The sequence below is a fragment of the Pyrus communis genome, chromosome 15 (genome assembly GCF_963583255.1).
Source record: "Pyrus communis chromosome 15, drPyrComm1.1, whole genome shotgun sequence".
Taxonomy (NCBI): Eukaryota; Viridiplantae; Streptophyta; class Magnoliopsida; order Rosales; family Rosaceae; genus Pyrus; species Pyrus communis.
In genome coordinates this window covers 12158880-12181747 of record NC_084817.1, presented here as the reverse complement: position 1 = coordinate 12181747, position 22868 = coordinate 12158880, and the positions used below count along the sequence as shown (strand labels likewise).

At 37.1% G+C, this 22868-nt stretch overlaps 1 long non-coding RNA gene across 1 annotated transcript; it reads left to right on the top strand.

The window, feature by feature from the left end:
* Nucleotides 1-17342: 17342 nt before the first annotated feature.
* LOC137716776 (uncharacterized) lies at nucleotides 17343-19746 on the top strand. The gene is made up of 5 exons (XR_011065741.1): nucleotides 17343-17744; nucleotides 18286-18307; nucleotides 18379-18945; nucleotides 19082-19162; nucleotides 19538-19746. It is a non-coding gene; the product is annotated as an uncharacterized lncRNA (long non-coding RNA).
* The last annotated feature ends 3122 nt before the right edge of the window (nucleotides 19747-22868 follow it).

The following is a 22868-nucleotide window of genomic DNA, read 5'->3' as shown; positions in this document are numbered from 1 at the left end:
CTAGGGCTATGCAAGAGTATGCAACTATGTTAGTCCGCATTGAAACCCAATGCCACCCAACCATTTATGGCGTTACAATTGGTTACTGGGTGCGAACTTGCGTTTTGTACTTGCGCGTTTTGAGTGTCCACTTTCTGTGTCAAGTTGTGCCGCCGCAAAGTACCAATATGGGTCTTCACAGAGAAGGTTGTGAATCTTTGTCGATTACGATTCTCCCTTACACTAGTTGTTTAAAGCTCTTGCAAGAGATCTTTTACCGTTCATTTGCAGATTGTTAGTTCAATGAGACAGTCTTCCGGTCATTGGAGGAGATAAGAACATCAACATTCCTATAAAACTGCGTGAATTTGCGTGAATGTTGCCCATTATGTCTGATATTGGATCCCCGTACTCCATAAGTATGATAAGCAAGCGCAATGAATTCTAGCTTTCATAATGTTTCTCCATACGCATTCCTATGAACTATCTAAAGTGACAAGATCATATATCAGTTGCAAACATCCTTGCAAGGATAGACGTACATAACGGACGTCGAGTCAACATCCCCGAATGATGTGCTACCTCTAAGGGATGGTTTGGTTGCCCTTGTTGAATGGTCTTGTACAATGGTTGATAGCCAAGCAATCTATCTTGGCTTGAAGCACGACATATCACTCGGTTCATAAGATTCACTTCTCTAGAAAATATACATCACACAAAATAAATCCATACTTGATCGTTATCTCAATCATTTCCATCTCATGAGATTAATCCGGATTACTCCCGAAACTTGAAGTTCTTGGCCCGAGACTTGAAGATTGGTTCAGCGTTTTGATGAGATATGGAATTGGAATGAGATTATCATCAATGATGTTTTCACTAATATGGTAGCTACCGACAAAAATGAAAAGTGATGATGTCGAACCGTTTTTCATTTATTAGTGACAATGTAGAATTGATTGGACAACTGAAATTACAATCTGGGTTAATTCCTTACCAAAGTATGTTCGGACTTTTTGTTCCTACATTGCCCAAGGTAACCCTGTTGTGTTATAAGTGGGAAAAGAAGCATAATGAGATGAATGAAATAGTGCGATGTAATGAACGCCTTACAACACAAGGTTTCTCTCAAACGCCCTGTGATTGATTGCAGCATTATGATTGTGGTATAAAAGTGTTTCTCCATGGGGATATTGATATGGAGATTTACATGTAAATTCCTGAAAGATTACATAGACTGGCTCAAATAGTTCCAATACGACCACTTTCTTAACTCATTTGAGCCGTTCACTTTAAGGATTGAAGCAATCCGGGGGATGTGGTATACCTGTCTAAGTGGTTATTGGATCAACCAGGGATATGAAATTATGCCCTTGCACGTTAAAGGAAGAAGTCTTATTCCAAATTGTTAGAGTTAAAATTTATATTGTTGACATGAATCTTACTAAGACTTTGGAAGGGTTTGAGAAAATTGCCTCATGCCTGAAGACAGAATTTGAGATGAAGGATCTTGAAAAACTCGTTTATGCCTTGACCTGCATTTCAAGCGTTGTTTAAAGGGTATTTTGGTCTACCAGTTGAACTATACCCCAAAGGTGTTACCTTTGAGTATACCTATGATCTTCCATACGCTATATGCAAATGAGACCCTTAAAGAGGTTATGGAATATGAAGTTCCATATCTAAGTCTAACTTTGTCCTTTGTTGTACTTAGTTCATTGCTTTAGATAAGACATCTCCTTCACTATTGATATATTAGTAAAGATGAAGCACTGCGCCTACATGCAGCCATTAAATTGGTATTAAAGACATATGTTCTCTACCTTGTAGGTACTACATTTGGGCTTATCCTCGTGCATCTTGAGCGGATCCGATCCCTCGATCCTCAGAATGATGCTTATCTTGTTTATTATGTTGATGCTGGTTACTTATCAAACCCGCACAAGGCACATCCCCAAATGGTTTTGTCTTTACCTTTAGGGAAATCACAATATCTTAGAGGCCCATGACATAGACCTTAGTTGCAAAATCTTCGAATTGATCCAAGACACACCCTCACTATGCCACACGTGAGACATGCTTAAGAGCTTTTGTTGAGCATATTCGAAGTACCTGCTATTTCCATTCATTGTTGATTCTTAACGATGATCCATGAAGACTATCCCATATGTATCAACTAGACCAAGACATGATACATCTCACAAAGTCAACGCCAAGACATATTGCTTCTACATTACATCAACAAAGCATCATGATATTGAAGTCAAGCAATCCAATTCTAGAAATCCTTGTCGACCTCTTCACGATGTCACTGTTGAAGTCTACCTTCCAGAATCTTGTCCGACGAATTGGTATGCCTAATTATTCATATGCAATGCTTGTAGTTCTCATTTGGAAGTTTTGTCAAACTCAGGGGAGTAACCAGAAGTATACTTACTTGATCTTAATGTACTCTTTTCCCCTATGATTAAGAGTATTTTTCCCATTGGGTTTTTTTTCTACTTAACGAGGTTTTAACGAGACACCCATCCTAAGCAGATCATACCCTTGTGAGCTTGCTACTTGAGTCTAGAAGAATTATAGTTTTGACCAAATGCAACTTCTCACATTTCTTCTTAGTCTATGAGTTTTTATCCCACCTTGGGTTTTACCATAGTGAGGTTTCATGAGTTTTACCTTTTATGCATTCTTCAGTTGATTTGAGACTTGCATTCACTCATTGTTGCTGACAACTTGATCAACTGAGGTTACTTCACCACTAAAGACCTGATGCGCCATTTACTTGAGTATTTACACACTCAAGGGGGAGCGTTGCAGTCCGTTAGGAATGTGATTGTGTAAATCTTAGGAAATCCTTATAAGATTCTACTATGTCTTATCTTTAGATATTATCCTATTAGAATTGTAATCCTATTGGGGTAAAGAATTAACCATCTCTACTACTATAAATAAAGGCACAATTGGGGGGGGGGGGGGGGGTGAGAAAACACACCTTAGAATTCACCAAATTCTCTCCATGCTTGCCGTACCCTGTTTCTCAATCTCTCTATAATTCTTCAGTCAAATAGGCCTATAAGTATATGTTTTTGTGATATGTTTACAATTTTTAGTCATTAGGTTTTCATGCATGCATTTTGAAAGCTGTAGACCTGCAATTGAAATCTATTCCATATATTTAGCGGTGTCAATTAATGGGATAGTTTCATTTTAATTGCAACACGCAGCAACTAATTTTGTAGGTATCAACTTCTACTTAGTTGGCTCATAACTTTGAGATCAAACCATATTTTTATCTATCCATTTATTTATTCTATTAATATTTTTGCTAGCCCTCAAGTCCATTTCTACTATAAAAGGACTTCCATTCATTCATTTATTCAACTCCACTAGAAACGTAGGTTGGCTGCAATGCATGCATAGTCCAGATTATACAAATGAATGTATATATTATATGCATGTATGTATATGTATATATATTTATATATACAGAATAGAAAGTGAGGGGAAAAAAAAAAGAAAGAAGACGAGTTTAGGGGTAAAGGGTTCGATATGTACAGATTGTTAGCAGACTTGTCTTGTCGGGATTCTAGCTATCAATCTAGGTGATTGGTTCACATAATGTGTAACGAAACTTCTTATTTTTTTTTATAAATGAAAATAAACTATTACAGGTTTTATCTATTTATACATCTCTATCTACTTCAAGTCAAGCATGTTTATTTCATGTAAAAACTTTCGATATGCATATATACATTCTACGTGGAATTCTTTGAGATGTTCATAGAGCATGAGAACCTTAGTGTTGGGTTATCCGATGGATAAGTATATGGCACGCAGGGACATTAGGGCAGAATGACCAATATAGGGGTCACGTGGTGAGCTACATATTATGAAGGATAAACATGCGAAGGACGTGTGATATGGAATTATGTGGCTAAACTTTGATATTATTATCATATTTTATAGTGTGGGTAAAATAGCAAGCTTGATAGCATATTATATATTCTACTCACTGGGTGGCGGTGGTTGTTGCTCACCCCTGATCAATTTATTTTACAAATGAGTTATTTGATAAGACAAGTACTAAACAGGATGAGGTTGTAATAGACGAGGAATTTAAAATTTTTTATTATTATTTTGTACACCTTGTAAGGTTTTTCGGATTTATTGAATAAAAGAAGTTTGTTTTTGTTTTTATTTTTACATTTTTAACTCGAGCACCAGGCGCAGGGTTATTCTTTCACCAACCCCAAGTCCGGGGCATGACAAAAGGTCTCTTTCACGACTGGTATAAATACAACTATCTAGGGTTCGTCTCTTGTAGCGCAATTGCATTCTAATTCTCTTACACCACTTGAGTCTCATACTTGCTTAGTAACTTGACTGTTGGATAGCCTTTGGCCGGCACACCACCCCGGTCTTAGGCTATTGTTCACGGTTGTTTGTTGTTTTATAGGTTACTTGGATTTGTGCCTCCACCATCAACAACAGTGCGCGAATTCGGTTCCAACAATTTCATTGGTATTTAAGAAATGCTAAAGGATAGATTCCTTAAGAATGAAGAAAATTCAGAGTAACAAATGGAAACGTAAATGATTTAGATTATGAAACTAATATCATGACCATCATTGGATATCTCTTTACTATGATTAAAGGAATAATTAGATAGAAACACTAAATGTAATGACTCTAGTGTGTTCCATTATGAATGTAATATATATCGTCATTAAGAAGATTACAACATAGTTGTTTGGATGGGAACGTGAATTTATGAACTCTCCATTACGACACTAATGGGGTGATACCTCAAGCTAGGGAATCAAGGTATTATCAAGATTTGAACACAATTAAGAGACTAACACAAATGATTTAGAATCATGTATAATGGTGATGTCATTAATCTCAAGGTTGCTTCTATGGATAACATATAGATATCCACTGTCTGGGTCTATTACTCAGCTATCTTTGAAATGACTTCTGAAGAGGTATTATCACCGAACACATGGCTGATTGGCTCTAGTGCATGTGGGAGATTTTTGAAAATGTGCCTTAAAGCCAATCATAAGATGATACTTTACAGACATTTTTAAACTAAACTAGTTCACTTTAAGGGAAAAAATTATTGTTTATAGCTATCTCGTTAAATGTCATACACTTAAACAATAAGTCCAAGGGATATCTAACTAAGAGAATGTGATCTAAAGAAGTTAGAATCATGAGACCTTTCTCGTTCATACACATTCATACACATATCCTAAATATTCCTAATCATAGGATTAAGAATTGGGTATTGGCAATCCTGATAGATCACATACTATGTCTTCTCCATATGGAGAGTGACTAGTCTCTAGTCATTGGTGTGGATGACACCAAGGAAAGTATATGGGTGCTCAATAGAAAGTGAGTAACTGAACGTGATCAATAATGAGTTCTCATACTCATGTCACATGAGAACTCATAGTTGGGAAAATACAAAGTATTCATTTGACATGGGACTTCATAGTTGCCTTGTGGTTAGGTCCTTCGTCTTTGACTATGTTAAGGGTATTCCATTTGAGGATGTCCATGACATAGGTGGGGTTAAGATACTTAATCATGTGGTCATGTGAATGTATAACAAGGGGTCTCCAACCTTCAAACTGTTTAGGGAGAATACTCTGTAATATGATTAAAAATCTCTGGCCAGAGTATGAATGAGATTTAGAAAGTCGTCCCAAATCACATTCAAGGTAATCATATAAACAAGATAATCACATTGGATAGATATGAATAACCTATCAACCAACTAATGTGATCAAAAGTACTTATTTAAAAAAGGGCTATACTGTGTTGTAATCTTAAACTAAATAGGTTTTCTAACCTCTTCTGATAGCTTGGATAGCCATGACATACTTCTAGGTGCCATTCATGGTTTGTGGAAGCCTTGAAGATGAAAAATCACTAAAGGGAAAATTGTAAGTAAATTTTAATTCAAAATCGATTAGTAAGAATTCTAATCGCCCACTGCTTTGCTAAAAGGAACATCACACATCGTGTAAGGTAGTTATTAAAGGATATAACGAAGGTGAGTAAGAACAATTAAATAGTTTAATAATATATGCTTAAGATTAATTAATTAGTTATTTAATCATAAGAAAGGTTCACATTGCGCTTTAGTTAGATTATGATTTCGGGGCCTAAATGGGTTTTGGTCCACAATGCCCATTAAGTTTAAGTTGTATGACAACTAAAACAAAATGAGGATTAACTCAATAACATCTAACGAGTCTGGCCATAGAGAAAGGGAGTCTGATGGTGGACTTATTACAAGTTTGTCACTCACTTGGAAAAAGGTATAATGACAACTTTATAGCCTTAACCTCATTAGGGCTTCTAAGAGGCAAAAAGAGGAAACACAAAGCTCTCTTGCTCTCTAGGAGGCCAGCCATGTAGGAAGGGGATACTAGCATCTTCCTCTTCCTACATCAACCATCTTTTTCCTCAATCCTTCCTTGGTGTCAGAACTTAGAGGCCTCCTCCTTTGGTGGCTTTTGGAGAACTTATTCCTCCATCAAAATCCAAGAAGACAAGGAACCAAGAAGCAAAGTTCCTACATCCATATCCATGGAGCCAAGGAGCATGGATGCAAAGGAATGAAGGCCCTCTCATGGGAGATTATCCTTTGCTAAGCAAATAGATGATTCAAAGGAATAAATAAATCTCTACTCCCTCTGTTCTTTTGAGTTGAGTCTTGGTTCACCAATATTTTAGGCTTTGAATTTCAAGGTTTAAGTTTTGTTTTAGAGTGTATACAAGCATGCTTTCACCATTTAATTCTTAAATGCATGTAATATGTTACTCAATGAACTTGGTTTATCAAAAATGTTCCTTCAAGTGTTATCAGAGCCTACGTCTAGTAGCTGATGAACTCTTTTGAGTTTTGTCATTTGAGGATGTTTTGGGTATTTTCTTTTTGGTGAAAAATGTTCATGGAGCTCATATGGGTTTTCATGAATCTTCTTCATCATTCTTGTTATGTTCTTCATGTTCATAGCAAGAACAAAAAGTTTGGTAGTTTTAATCCAAAATTACATTGTGTGGGACCATGAATTTCTAAGGTAGGAATAAGGCTAATTAGAATATAGCTACCTCATAATTCTAGTCATAAACTTGACAGCTTCGAGAGAAGCTGGACTAATGGAGCAGCGGTGCCACCATCACCCTATTTCATGGCAATTGGCGAAGTTCGAGTGACATTGCTAGAATGACCATACTTATTTTGCAACACACGGGATTTGATTTTGAATGGAATAAGCAAGATCTCAATATGTTTTGGAAATCCTGCAATTTAGGATTTAACGTGTTCCACAAGTAATCACACTCCTAAAGAGGATGTAATATCTACTTCTAGATATCCTTTAGGATTCTCCCAGCTTAAAACAAGGATTCTATTATAAAAAGGTCTTTTATTATAAAAAGGTCTGTCCTGACTAGTATAAATACACCTTTCTACGGTTCATCTCTGTTAACGCAATCTTTGCACTCTAATTCTGTTGCCCATTGTTTAAGTCTTATACTTGTTTATTAACTTGGCCATCGGAGAGCCTTTGGCCGGTACACCTCCCCCTGGTTTTAGGCTTGCTCACGGTTGTTTGTTCTTTTACAGGTTACTCAGATTTGTACACTTCCACCACAAGTGGCGACGCACCAATTTCATTCCAACAAATGATGCTTTCATTGAAAGTGAACATCTATTCATCTCAACATAATCACTTAACCTCCATGGAAACTCTTCACAGATAATCGCCCGACAGAAGTGCCACGTCCCGTTCAACGTTGATGCTTTCTTCATGAATTAAGTGTGGTCGTGTTGAAGATATTTGCATCTGTAAAGGACCTTCGAATAAGCTCTCAGGCTAAAGAACAGACGAGACTCGCCAGACTCAAGGCACGAGTGAAAGACAACAAAGATACCATCTCTTGCCTTAAAGAGCCAATTGTCCAGGCGATGCTTACTCAGACTTCGACATGAATTGTTGGCTTAAGCTCCGACACACGACCCCAAAGGCCTGCTCCTAAAATGTGACACAGGAAGACTGGAAAGGCAAAAAACCTTCACCCCAACCCGATGCTTTGGGAAAAGCCTAGTCTCTAAAATCAATCGCATTCGTGGAAACCAGGTATGCACGAGAAGGATGCGAAAAGAAAAGAGGGAAGCACATGGGAAACCTTGAATGGTGGTGTTGGCCAATGAACCACCCTTATGGATCCTAGCGCCATGATGTCCTCCGACCGAGGTTTAGAAGGTGCTTACTCCCCCTGTGACGTCACTCTTACCATTAGACTGCAAATTTATAATGCTATGGTTATTCAAGTTTTGATAGATAGCAAATTAGAAGAAAGTGTCCACTTTAAAGTAGCAGTTGACAGAATAGGCTTCCTCATTAATGTCAACAATAGGAGAGCTGCCCTCTACATAGTCAATGGCACCATAGTGCAGACCCTGGGAACGATGAAACTGATAATCCAAGAAAAACCGTAGACTTTCCATGTCATGGAATACCTATCTCCTTACAATGTTATTCTTGGCCGAAATAGATTACACAACATGGGAACCACCTCACCCTCAACCAACCATCAGCTACTTCATTATCCAGCTCTAATCAAAATTTACAAGAGGCATAATGTTAGAAAAGGTAGGGAAGTTGAAGAATCGACGTCAAGAAAGAGAGCCTCCACCACTGAAAGACAGGTTCCTCACAAACACTTACAGATCACCCAAACACGCACTAACCAAACTACATGCTGCTTGATTCCTTTCCATCTTGAATGCATGACTCCAGACGAGACTAGGTCTAGCTATGAAATAGTAGTGGTTGTTAAAACCCATATTGATGTTGTGCAACATCCTGAGTCCTTGAATACCTAGGTTGGCTCTATACCACTGATTTAGTAATTTGAAGTAGGTGATAAGTCTGAAGGCTGCAGTGGAAAGATTGCAAATGGCTATGTTATAGCACAACATGATGCTATTTTAAGAAATCAGAAAGAGGGAAACATAGACCCAAGTCCAAAAACCAAGGGTAAATCTTGGTGCAGCGACACAGAGGATCTGATAGTACTTGGAGTGCAGTGTGAATATCTTGACTCGGCTCCCACCAAACTTTACATTAGCCCAAAAGATCTCGATGGTTTTCAACGAAGGTTTGACCTTCCTCCTAGTTTACAAACCTTTGTTAGTGGAAGGTTATAGGGTGAAATTTTGGGTGATTTGGAGATCTTGCTTAAATAAGCTATGGGTAAGGCTTCGAGAAAACAAGGAGAATTTTTGAATTGGTAAGATGAGAAAGTTGCAGCCTTTTTTTTTTACAATGAATGCACCTAATGATACCCCGATTTCACTGAATACATTCCCTTTTCTTTTAGTGGCCAAGGAGTGACTCTATCTCTTGTCATAGGATCCCCAACATACATGTCTAGGATTGCTCCACCGACAAGAAGGGCTTTAGAAAATTATTTTCCCTATTTCAAGTGGCTTGACAAATTAAATAATCCACCTGGGTATTTCGGCTCACCGGCACATTACAACGCAGCGTGAGATGTCCAATAGGATCACTCACCATGGGCATTTCGGGTAAATCTCCCAACTTTTCGGAAACAGCTATTGGGATATTTGCACCAAAAAATAAACTTGATTTGTGCAAATTTACTTGTTGTCTAGAAACAGAGCAGTAAGCCTTTAGTAATTGGACCAAATTACTACAATTTTTCCTATTTGCTTTTAGAAAAAGCAGCATGCCATCAGCGAAGAAAATATGAGAGATGACAAGGCCGTGTGGGTTCATTTGCACACCCTCCAGTTGTTTCCCATCAATAGCCTTTTGGATCATCCGAGACAAAACCTCATCGACAATGAGAAATAAGTGTAGGGATAGAGCGTCCCCTTGACGAAGGCCTCTCGAGGAAGCAAACTTTTTCCCTTGCTGTCGTTGAGGATAACAGCGAAATTTACAGTGTTGACACATTCCACCACATAGAATTAAACCCCATTTTTTCATAATCACCTCCATAAAATCCCACTTTACCTCGACCATAAAGTTTTTGCATATCTAGCTTGATTCCATGCTTAAACTTGCATTTGGTCTTCCTGAGCTTAAGCAAATGGAAAAGCTCATGGGCAATCCAAATATTGCCATGTATTTGTCTTCTCGCCACAAAAGCATTATGCATAGGAGAGATGAGATCCCGAAGTAAGGGCTTGAGTATATTTGCTAACACCTTGGATAAGACTTTGTAGGAGTAATTACAAAGACTGGTTGGTGGGACTTGCAAAACGGACTCCAAGTTTTTAACTTTCGGAATCAGCATTATATATGTAGAATTTATCCGACTTGGGTTATCATCCCCACTCACAAGTTCCCGAACCAATTCATTAACTTCCATGACAATATTCTCCCAACACGAGTGATAAAAAACACCTTAAGCTATCCGACCCCAGAGCCTTAAGCCCCTTATTTGGAGCGCTGCGGCTTTAATCTCCTCTACCGTGACCCTCGTTGTCAGGGTCTCATTCATATCTTCAGTGACCATCATGTTGATGCAATCATATACTGACCCTTAATTCCTTCACCTCGAAGAAGTCAATAGGTTGATGAAGTGATCATAAACCAAATTCCTTACCCTGCACAGGTTCTCTTCCCATGTCTCATCATCCTCTTTAATTTTCAACACCTAGTTCGTCCTTCGACATTGCAAAATGGACTCATGGAAGAACGAAGTGTTGGCATCACCTTCCTGAAGCCATTTTACTTGAGACCGTTGTTGCCAAAAACCTTCCTCTTGTTCCTACAGTTTATCAACCCTTTTAGACATCTCCTTGATTTCTTCTATGCTTTCTCCCCAATCATGTTGCAATTCCCCAAGTTGCCATAGAATATTACCAATTTGAGTGCCTCGTATTTTAAATTTCTTTCAACTTTGATGAGTTGTGATTGACATCATTGATCTTTTTCTGTCATCTATCGAGCATATCCCCTTCACAGCGCCTCTCCCAACACTTGCTCACCAACTCTTTGCATTATTCTTTCTTTGATCAGAAGGCTTCGAATTCAAAAAGTTTTTTTTTCCTTTTCTAATCCCCAGCTCACACTGTATATGACTGGACAGTGATTTGAACCTAAGATCGTACCATGGGTGATAGTAGAGTTCGACCAAAAATCCTGCCATAATCTATTGGTAAGACTCCTATCAAGTCACTTATTCACCAGATCACCGTTTCTTATACCTCTCCATGTAAAGGTTGGGTTGTTGAAGTCTAGATCCATCAGCTCCGTGGAATCCATAAACTCTGCCAAATATCTGGGACGATTATAGAGCACCTTAGCGCTTTCGTATTTCTCAAAATCCCAAATAAACTCATTGAAGTCGCCGTCACATAGCCAAGGGAGATTAGAAGGGACAAAATGACAATTCATCTACCCCCAAAACTCTACCTTCTCCGCACTATAAGTACCATAAACCCAGTAACCCACACCCAATTCTAACCACCCACATTGCGAACATGAGCATCAATTGTGTGCTTTGAGGAGAAAATGACATCAACCTCCAACAAATCATCCCACCACAAACTTAGACCACCAGCTTTCCCAATTAGAGGTACATTAAAACCTCACGAGTACCTTATACATCTCTTAACACCATAAATTCTATGATATTTCAATTTTATTTTTGAGAGAAAGATTATAGAGGGCATATACTTTCTAATTAGCCCATGTAGGGATCGAACTACCGTGTCCGACCCCAAACCATGACAGTTCTAGAAGAGATGTATTGGTGAACGTGCGATTGTTGAAGGTAGCCACCACCATCTTGGGAAGACCTTCCCACTCTTTTAGCAATGATTGCTTTCTTTTCTGACTCAGAAACCTCCTCTATATAATCCCACATGTCCTAGTATTCGATTGATACTCATTCCTCTGAAGCCACTCTACAGCTATTCCCTTTCTTTCATCCCTACTCTTAGTGCTCTTAACCTTCTTTTATGAAGATTGGACCATTTCCTGATCTTGTTGGTCAACGCCTTTTTTTATGGTGCTACCCCTAGTCTCTTTATTAGGAAATTACTCTATCTCCCTCCTTTAAGCGTCAGCCAGAGATGTTGAGAAGATATCTTTCTTTCTTGTTTGCTCCATGGCTACATTTCACCCTTAAGAAAATGTGAAAGCTATTGTTTTGCCGATATGACCTAGTCCTCACAAATTGTTTTGCATATTTACGTCATCATGGAGTTCTTGAATCATGACTGTTGGATTTCTTGCTTACCTATGTTACAAACTCAGGATGTGAGATTGTTGAGAACTCAAAGGCTCATAACCCATAAAAATGGAGAGTGCTTCTAGTCATTATCCACTGTGATTGATCAAACACCACTTCTTCCTTTTTTTGTCTAGCATGTGCCATCTATTCTTCCATTTTCTTGTCTTGTGTGCCTCCTCATTATATATGGGACCTACAGAGCTGCTACCTTCTTCCAAACTCCTACCCTATTTCATAGCTCTCATGCTTCGTGAGGGTTTGAACTAGCGACACTTCTCATTACTCATGCAAGCCTTAGTTCCCTTAATCCAACAGTCAGAAATCTAGGGGACTCTGCCACATCCCGAATTGGCGCCGTTTTAGTCCAGCCCTCGAACCCAACAACATCTCCCTTGGTCATTTAGAATGAGCATTCATTATTTGTGTGACCGATCCTCTCACATCAGTAACAAAAATTTTGCAACCTTTCATATCGAAACTCAACCCATGCATCCTTATTTTCCCTTGGGAACCAACAACTAGTAGTCAAAGGGTTCAAGGTATTAACTTTTACCTTAGCATGAAGGAACCGGCTAGCTTTGGATGGATATTCGAACTACGAAAACTCACCAATTTTGTTAGAAAGACGCCTGGTAGAGTGGTGTGTTAGAGCAATATTAGAAATATGAAAATAATAAAAGAATTTCAATGATAATAATCATCAAGAAAATCACAACATAAATGTGTAGAAAATTAATATAAACAACGTAGAGAGAAAGTAAGTAAGATTGACAAACTTGGAGATAGAGGCTTGCATAAACGCAATGTCCTAAAAACATAATTTCACCCCTACTCTTGTGCTTGTAGTTCAGTAGGCGTCCGTCTTCTAGGATTCAACAATCTATAATCTGAAGTTGAAGCACTTCAATATTTGGACTCTAGTGAACTTTATATATTCTGTACTCTCAAGACACGACTTAGAATTTGACAAATGAAAAACAAGAGAAACAAAGTGGGGAAACCCCATTTCTCAAGAGTAAGAATTAACTCTAGTTTTCTTTATTTTAATACCAATGGTTTCATAGGTTTATATAGAATCCAATTTCTACTTATTAAAGGGATGTAACTTTTCATCTATAAGTTTACCTCACTTATCAAGGGAATACACCTAAACAACATAACCTTTCTAAGAAATTGGTTAACATTATTTTTCATTCAATTATTAAAATTATATATTACAACATTTCCTTATAATATATAATTTCCAACAGTTCCCCACATGAATGAAAAATTAGGAAGAAATTGAGAGTACAGGTAGACAAGAGATACATCGGGAGAGTTATCTTTTAGACTTGAACCTACCCTTGTGAATACTTATCGGATTTCTTGGTGACGTAGTGAATGTGGAAGATCTTGAACTGTTCACTGCAACAGTCAACTGAGACAATAAGTAACACACATCATTTATCCTAACATATTACGGTTTATACGATTGTGTTCATTTTGGTCCTGAACAAATCTCGGATTCATGATATCTTTAGAGAATTTAGCCAACTCATTCTCATAGAAGCAACCAACTTATACCCTAACATAGGTGATCACTAATTTAGAATAGTCTGCTATATTTCTCTTATTTATAAGATATCATTGTCATTAAGTATAAATATACACCCTAAAACTTCTACAGACAATGCACTTCTTCCACCATAGGAATAAGATATGTAATGTGTTAACTTTTTTGAATCATGCCCAACCAATTTGCCTATTGAACTTAGACCATAGGATCTCTAATCAACTAAGTTATGTTTCCGCCTGACTGATTCATTAGTTATGTTTGCTTTAACCTCATTCCCGTCGATGATTAACTTTCTCTCTACTCTAACCTTTAATAATTGAATCCAATACTAGGTTGACTTAATAGTGTACACAATCCATCTTATAAAATTATATTTCAGTAGTTGTTTTCCAATGTTAAGTCCTCGAAACATAGGTTAGAACTTATTCAATAATTTGCTAACACTTGGAAGTAGACTTCCCCCACATTTAAGGTGTTTGTTAGAAGGTCTCTAACCTTGTCATATCTTAAACAATTACTCATTACAAGAGATGACATCTTGAATGTCATTCAATTAGCAAATTACTTTTAACCAACCCCCACAAGTCTTTCATAATTGTGGTTGCTTTTAATGGTATCACTCAATTGATCATTTTTCGTACTTTAAGAAGTAGGAAGCAATGAAGACTAGTTACTATCCATTTTTGGAAAAGCACTTATTGGTCGTCATCCTTTAGTTTATAAGCTTTCAAAATTGTCATGGGTCTCAAACCTCCACACAGGAATGTTATCTCCCTTTTTGCCCTGGCCCCCACAATTCAATCGTCATCTTTCTAGGACAATGTTAATTAATTTATCTGAAATGAATTTTGGGTTTCTCAAAAAACTAATACTCTTGACTCATGGAAATACTCGGTTTGTAGTTGTCATGACATAACTTGTCTCGAAAAGCAGTAGGCCATAATCATTCTTGGCACTACAAAGCTACATCTCTATGATTTATGGAACCACGTTCTATAATGCTTTTCTCATTCAAATGATGCCAAATGGTGCATCATTTTAACAACCTTGAACACCATCTGGTGATGGAGAGAAACCATATCATCAGGTTCTTCAGCCCCAAAGTCCAAATGGATTACATTTTCCCTCTTTCTGATCATTAAGTTTCCTCAATAAAAACCGATCATTAATCCTTCTTAGTGCCAAATCACAAAAAGTAAATATTACCGCAAAAAAAAAAAAAAAAAAACCCGTTGTTTACAGTATAAACAACTTTTCCACCAACTGGTATAAGAATGCACAAGAAAATTCATCATGAACCATTGACGATTTCTGAATTCCTCAATGAGTGAAGACGTCTATTTTCCAAGAATTCTCAAGATTGAACAACATATATCATTCCTTTCTGCGAAAGAAACTTTATGCATGAACTGGGCATGATTCCCAGTACAAAATTGACGTCAAATTCAAACCCAATACAACAGTGTGGTCATCTCTAATTAACCAGATAATGCATATTTTGTATCATATCATTTGTTTTCTAACAGAAGAGTAAACATCAAACATGGCCTTTGAAAAGATATCTCATATGCAAACGAATTAACAAAAAATGATATGCCTCGTTTTAGGAAAGCTTTTATGTATTGCAAATGTATATGGTGGTGGTCCAAAAATGTTCATATCAGTTCGTGCATAAAGGACACACAAATGATAGAATAGTCTGTATAAAGCCCAACAGGCTTTAAACATTAAAGACCAAAACTTCCCTAGTTATCCTCATAACCAACACTAGTATATAAATAGAATGTAACCACCAAATGAAGGCATGCATAAATGTCCAAGTCAATCTAAATATGAGTCTAAATGCTGCAAGTTAGTTGGTCTTTAGATAGACAAATGAGTTAATAATTGTAAATTCCTTTTTATGACACTAATGATAGAAATTGTGTCCGCTAAATATTAATAAATAATAAATCACTGTACGTCCCATTGGGTTTTCAGATAGACAATATATCTTAGTAATTAAAAATTATTTTTTATGACACAAATGTTCGAAATTGTGTCTAGTAAATATTAATAAATAATAAATCACTCTATAGCAAAAGACTAAGTTGGCACAATTATGGATTTGTGCTTTTATTCTAGTATAAAACGTCCACACTCCTTTGCTAATTTGTCTACGGAAAATTAGAAGGTTGCTTCATACACTTGTGTTTCTTTTGAATTTGATCAAGTTCTACATCATTGAGAATGGGGGAAAGGCGACGTCACAGAGTTAGAATTGGAACTGAATCTCCAGCATCACATTTGTTTATTGCTTCAAACATTACAATAGCAAATTCCACAACGAATCCTCTAGCTCAGTGTCCACGACAACCTGTTAATGACAGGGGCATACCTTGTTCTATTGATAATCAGTTCATTCTTACTACTGTTGCTGATGGTCAACTTGGCTACGCATTACCCTCCAGTAAAAGATGCGTACGCGCACCTCAAGGACGTGTATTGCCAGCATGGGCATACCCGGGTAGGACAGAACAATACCTTATCAATTTGGTTTCTATTGAAACAACAACTGAAGAGTCTACTAGTTCTGTCGTTATTATTGAAGAAGCACACACAGTTATCAAGCACAAATTTGTCCTATAGGCCCACCTCTCCAACATATGAACTCATAAAATATGCAGAATGTTACCGTTGAGATTTTAAGCAGCGATGACGAGGACAACTAATATATTTTGTGTTATGTCATATTTTATTGGTGTGTGAAAATATAATTATCTTATGATATGCTAGACTCATGTTCGGTCCTTTTATCAACTTATGTAGTATTACAATATAATAATGTTTTCTTTCTAATTGGCCCATGATATAGATACTCCCAGTATTATGTATTTTTTGGTTTATAATTATATTTCCCGTCTGGTTTATACCGCACAATTCAATGAATTTACAGCGTAGCAACGCAAACCTTATGACATGTTACTAGTAAAATAAAAGAAAAGAAAAACGAAAAGAAAAAAAATATAAATAAAAAATGCTTGCACATCTGGGCAAAGGAAAAGTCCTAATCCACAAAGAAAAGTGCTTTCATACTTCTGCTTCAGCCACAAAGAAACAAGAAAACAAATTAAAAAATGCTTTCATACTTGCCCTTCATCCACAAAGAAAAGTTCTAATCCAAGCCTGCACATCTGTACAGAGGAATCATAAATACAAACACAAATTCTGAACGGGCGGTGGTTAGTTCCTACTCAACTCCTCATTTTGCTCCAAATCGCACATCTGATGTGGCTTTGTTCAGGTATTTGAATTTTATATATGGTTTAATGTCAGCAATGGAATTTTTTAATTAATTTGCAATGACACTGTAAGTGTAATTGGGTCCTACAATTTAATATATTTAAAATAAAGGTAAATTTTTTGTGCCCTTTGTTTAAAATAATGTTTTAAACAAAACACTTTCCTCAATCTTCACGCCTTAGTCTCTCCCCATTTCCTTCATTTCACATCTCTGTCTTGCCCCATTCAATGTTTCAAACCCAGCCTCTCCTCAATTCCTCTGCCTCTCCTCTCTCTATGGCTCTCCCTTTCCCAATCGAACCGAGCCTCTCTTCAACCCTAGGCTCTCTCTTCTATATTTCCCCAAATTTTGCTATTTCACTCTCTCTCTGTCTCTCTTGCCTCTCATCTCAATTCTCAAGTCACGCAGAAACAAAATTTGAAAATCCTTCCCCTTCAAATTTCACACACACTGCGAATAGGTAGGTCTCAACTCAAGTCTTCAGTCGAGTTCACACATTCTCACAGACTCTGCAAATCCTTCTCCTTCACATAGAATTTGCAAATCAGTCGGCCTCAACTCTCATCTCATCCCCAGTTCCCCTTCAGTTCAGTGCCTGCATAATGTGATTCCTTCCTCTCCACTTCGTTCAAGGTAAAATGGTAAACTTTAGAACTTGTATTGATTAATTTAGTTAATAATTTGTGATTAATTTTAGGGTTAGGGTTAGGGTTTGTTTGAAACACAAGGGAACTGAGCTTTTTTCTCTTTAGGGTTATAATCAAAAGGGGATTTGATCTGGTTCAGATTCAAACAGACCCATTTTTGTTGCGATGCTCAATACAGTTTAACTTTTTTGAAGCTAGCTTGCTGTTATATGTCAAATATACCAGAATTTTGTTCTTAGAAGTTTTGGCTTAGACTGGGACTTAGGCATACTGGGACATTATTCTTGATATTTATTCAGAAATCTATTGATTTATAGTCTAGATAAACTGATGATCCTTTCCAAATCTCTAGGAAGCTAGAAGTGATGAACCATGGACAAACAAAAACAACCTGACTAGAAATAATCAGTTGACTTTTAGTGAGATTTCATATGCAGGTCAATGCCATGTTTAGTTGCACATTTGTGAATGCTCTATTTCTCAAAATTTTCCAACAATTAGACTCATTTTCTTCTTTCCGTTTGCAGGTATATTGATGATGCATACTAGGTATGTGGTTAAAGTAAGCAACTCACTTTGACCCTAAATAATATGCATACTTACATATTTCATTGGTTCAGGTCATGAACTGAACTAATGTGTTATCTCATACCTAGAAGTTAATTTTACAACCCGGAGTGAGGAATATGAATCTTTGATATGGCTGATATGGAATTTGTAGGTATTGATTTTAATTAACTCTTTTTAGGCGTAATTTTGGACTGATTGTGTTTTGAATTCGACTATATTTGTTTTGGCTTCTGATGACTATATAATCAGTGTGTATCTGATGAACGAATATTGTAGTCTATGTTAGCTGAGTGGGTAATATTACAATATATGTTTGTGACATTGGGATTGTGATGCAGGTATAAAACCGGCTCCTTGCACTGAATAATTAAAAAAAAACATCAGTGTATTTCAATTTTGTGACTCACGTGATTCCTCCCAAACTTGATTATTTGTATGCCCCAAATTTCCATGTGCCATACTAATTGACTGTGATTTAGGAGTACAAATTTGCATCGATGGGTGTTTATGTGTTCAGAACTGATGTCCTACTTAAGCTATTAAGGTGGAGCTATCCTTCTTGCAATGATTTTGGCTCCGAGATTATTCCATCAGCTGTGGAGGAGCACAACGTCCAGGTGAGATGGCTCCTTCGATAATAGTTATTTTTTCTTATAGTTCATCTTCGAATATAAATATATAAGCAATTCCCCCAAGTTTGGTTTGGATTTGGTAATTGAGTCACTGAGTTACGGAATACCCTTACATGATCAGGCATATCTATTCAATGACTACTGGGAGGATATTGGAACAGTAAAGTCTTTCTTAGATGCAAACTTGGCCCTCACAGAACAGGTTGGTAATACTTGCACTGAATCATTCCTGCTCTTCGATTAGATTTTTTTTTCTCTTCGTGCATATGTGGTAACGGTTACTGATTATGTCTAGAGTCCGGAGTTGAACTTAAGGTGAACTACCCTTTCTACGCATTGGTAACAACAGGCTACCAGAGACCAATATGTCAATCATGAAATATTTCAAGCGGCAGTTAGAATGCGCTTGGAAACATAAGCATGCTGGTGTTACGAGCTCTGATCACATTTGGTTATTTTAAATCGATTTTCAGGATACTATGAATTCTCAATGTTGATTGGATGATTGGGTAGTTAAACATCATTGGAAATACGTGATCCTTTCTCTTTTTCATTTTTCCTTTGGTTTGGATTTCAGGAAGGTGATTGCATAATCCACGGAGCTAGGCAAAAGGGTAAAATCAGTTATGGGTGGCTATATGTAGGAATGCATGGATACATTAATAGGAAAATCTCATTATTTTGTTGGTCTTTTATCTTGAACACTTGTAAACATGTTCTTTATGAGGAATATTTATGTAGTTTCATTATAGACATTCCATTTCTACTATTGGATTGCTTTTTACAGCCGAGACTGCCATCTTTGATTTTCTGAAAATTTTAAATTTTTGGTTTTATTTCAAAAGTTTACATTTCTATTATTTTTTTTTTTAAAATAGAACCTACTGGGCACAATAACGAAAATAAAGCAAACATGGATGGAAGTTTGTCAAAACATAGACACAAAAAGGCCTTTATTTGTGCCTGCCTCTTTGAGCACCAAACAATCTATTGTGCCCTTTTAGCAAAGGTGACGCCTATAGAGGGCACATATGTTGGTGCTTTTTGGCCTCAAAGGGCACAGATAATTTATTGCGCGCAATGGCCATTTTTGTTGTAGTGAAAATTAATTAGCCCGTCCTTCCATTTGCAGGTCCTTGGTATTATTGCAACACAATAAAACAGAGAATGATTCGCAGCTCTTGCAAAGTGAAACCATGCAGTATTAGACACGAAATAAATCTTTCAAAGAACAAAACCTTTTTCAAATAAACCAATTAATTTGGGACCCTGCGAATCCCCTCTTTTTCCTATAATGTGATTCTGATGCACGTATTTCCTAGCTCAATGAGAAAGGGTCGAACACAGATGAGGTTTGTTGGCCAATAACAGGCCTAGTCTGGCTTCAACTTTTTTAAACCGAAGTTTCAACTTGTAACATTAAATGTGTGTATATTAAAATGTAGAACTAATCACTTAGTTCAACAATAAATAAATAAAGTTGTAGAACACCCAAAATTTGATAGCTAAATGGGCAAAAGGAAGATATTGTTGTCCAAGTCGCACTCAGTAAGTAACCCAATGTAAAGGAGGCCGATCCATTTCATCACATTTTTCTATATCACTTTTGATGCAAATTATAAGAGAATCTTTAAAAGAGATACCAAAATGTTTACATTAGTAGTAACAATCGAAAAGACAATATTTGTGTTTTCCAATTGAAATATTAATTCTTATGTGGCAGAACTTGGATTGACAACAAAGGTTGTTGCGGTCAACTTCGAATCTATTTTTAATTGATTAATAAATGTTTTTATCCATTTTTAGTATTTTTTTTTTTGTTCTAAAAATAGTTATTACAATTATGAAACGTGAATAAGGTGATAAATAAGAGTTTAATTTGACATATCCGGAGAAGATTGAAAAACTTCAAAAAAGATCAAAGTGTATCATAGGCTTTCAAATTTAAATGTTAGATTCAAATTTGACATCTCCTGTGAAGATGCTCTGAACCATTAAACTAACCTACTATTAGAGAATACATAGGTTAGTTGGTTATAACAATGTGTTCACTCTTCGTCCTAAGAAATTAAGATTAGTGGTCAAGATATTCGCTCTGTAAAATGAAAAAACACATGGCTAGCACTGAATCTAAAATGGCTATTTCTCTTTTTTATCTTTTTTATCTCCCTAACTTTTGGAGTGTTGAGTTCTTTTCGGTACTACATATATGATATGAAGCTGGTTAGAATTTCATAGTGGATAGTCTGGATGCTACCATTGTTTGAAGTTGTAGGAAAAAGTTTGGAGTGAAGAAGATGAAATGTTTCTCAAACCATAACATACAATTGTAATGATGGATAATTATGAGGTTAACCCATCTAATCAAGTTGGGCATGGGCGGGTTGGAGTTGATCTAACCCAAATTATACCCCTATATGAAAAAAAATTGAATGTATCTAAATCTCAAAGTTAAAAGCTCACGTTGATATTTCCGCAATATTTACGGTGAGACTTTACCTGTAAGATCCCACATCACCCAGGGGAGTGATCCTTATATTTATATTCTCATCCCTACCTAGCACGAGGCATTTGGGGAGCTCACTGGCTTCGGGTTCCATGGGAACTCCGAAGATAAGCGAGTAGCGCGCGAGAGCACTCCCATGATGGGTGACTCATTGGGAAGTTCTCGTGTGAGTTCCCAGAAACAAAACCGTGAGGGCGTAGTCGGGGCCCAAAGCAGACAATATCGTGCTACGGTGGTGAAGCGGGCCCGGGAAGTGATCCCCCCAGGCCAGGATGTGACATTACCCACCTCGGTGAAAGTATAGCTTTATTCGAGTATTTAAAATTTTGACCTGTATATGCATTATGACCAAATAATTTGAGTTGTGCAACTGATTAATTGTCCTATTGACTAGAGTTTTCATTAGGCCCGACCTTGGCCTAGTGCCAATAGTGTGCCTGTCCAAGGCCCAAATCTGATCGGGCACCAATTTTTTTTAGTAGTAGATATGTGTGTGTGTGTGTGGCGTTTCTAAGGGGCAGACCATCCATGCGGACAAGGATTTAACGGCTAAGAATGGACAAGCTCACGCGTAGAACCGGGTTGTTGTGACCTGGTGGATTTAGAAAATTTTCAAAATTTTCTTTCAGTTGGTATCTTTTCTTCTGTTTAATGGATAAAAACAGGAGCAAGTGGGAAAAAGGGGCTGGGTGTTGTGTGTGTTGAAAAGGGAAATAGTGGGGAAGAGAGGCAAAGAGAGGGAATTGGAGTTTGGAACGGATTTGAGGTGGATTAAAGCTAGGTTGCAGCTGCGTCCCGGTAGTCCAATAACTTTAATTTTGTTTTTGTTCAGTTTTTTACAACGAGTGAGGGGTAGATTAAGGTTTTCTCCGCTTGGTGTGTTTTTTCATGAACATCTGTCCGATGATGGTTTCATATATTGTGACAAGCCTTCATTACCTATAAGGTTCGATTGAGCAATTATGACACCACAACAAAACATAAGGGACAATTTCAAATATTGTCTGAAACATTGTTTCAATATATATAAGTGCAGTTGCTCGTGGATCGGCTGCTTCTTCCTTATCTTCCATCGCAAAATTCTCGATGTAGCTACAAGATCTGCCATCTTGCAGTAACGTAAGGGCTTCTCAAGTTGGGGAATTTTTTCGTATGCCCACACCTGCACGTATTCGTCAATAAATTATACTTACTTACATTAATAAAACTAATATTTCCAATGAAAGCAACATATATTACCTGAAAAGCATACGAAAATCCTTTGTATCCCCATCTGGATTGCTGCTCCCTCTTTGTTCCCCTAACTTCTTTTTCTTCCTCCTCATCACCCTTGCCATCCTCCTCAACTCCACCTATACCTCTCCTTGAAGTAGCAAATAAGAAGTTGTCATAGAGTTGTTCA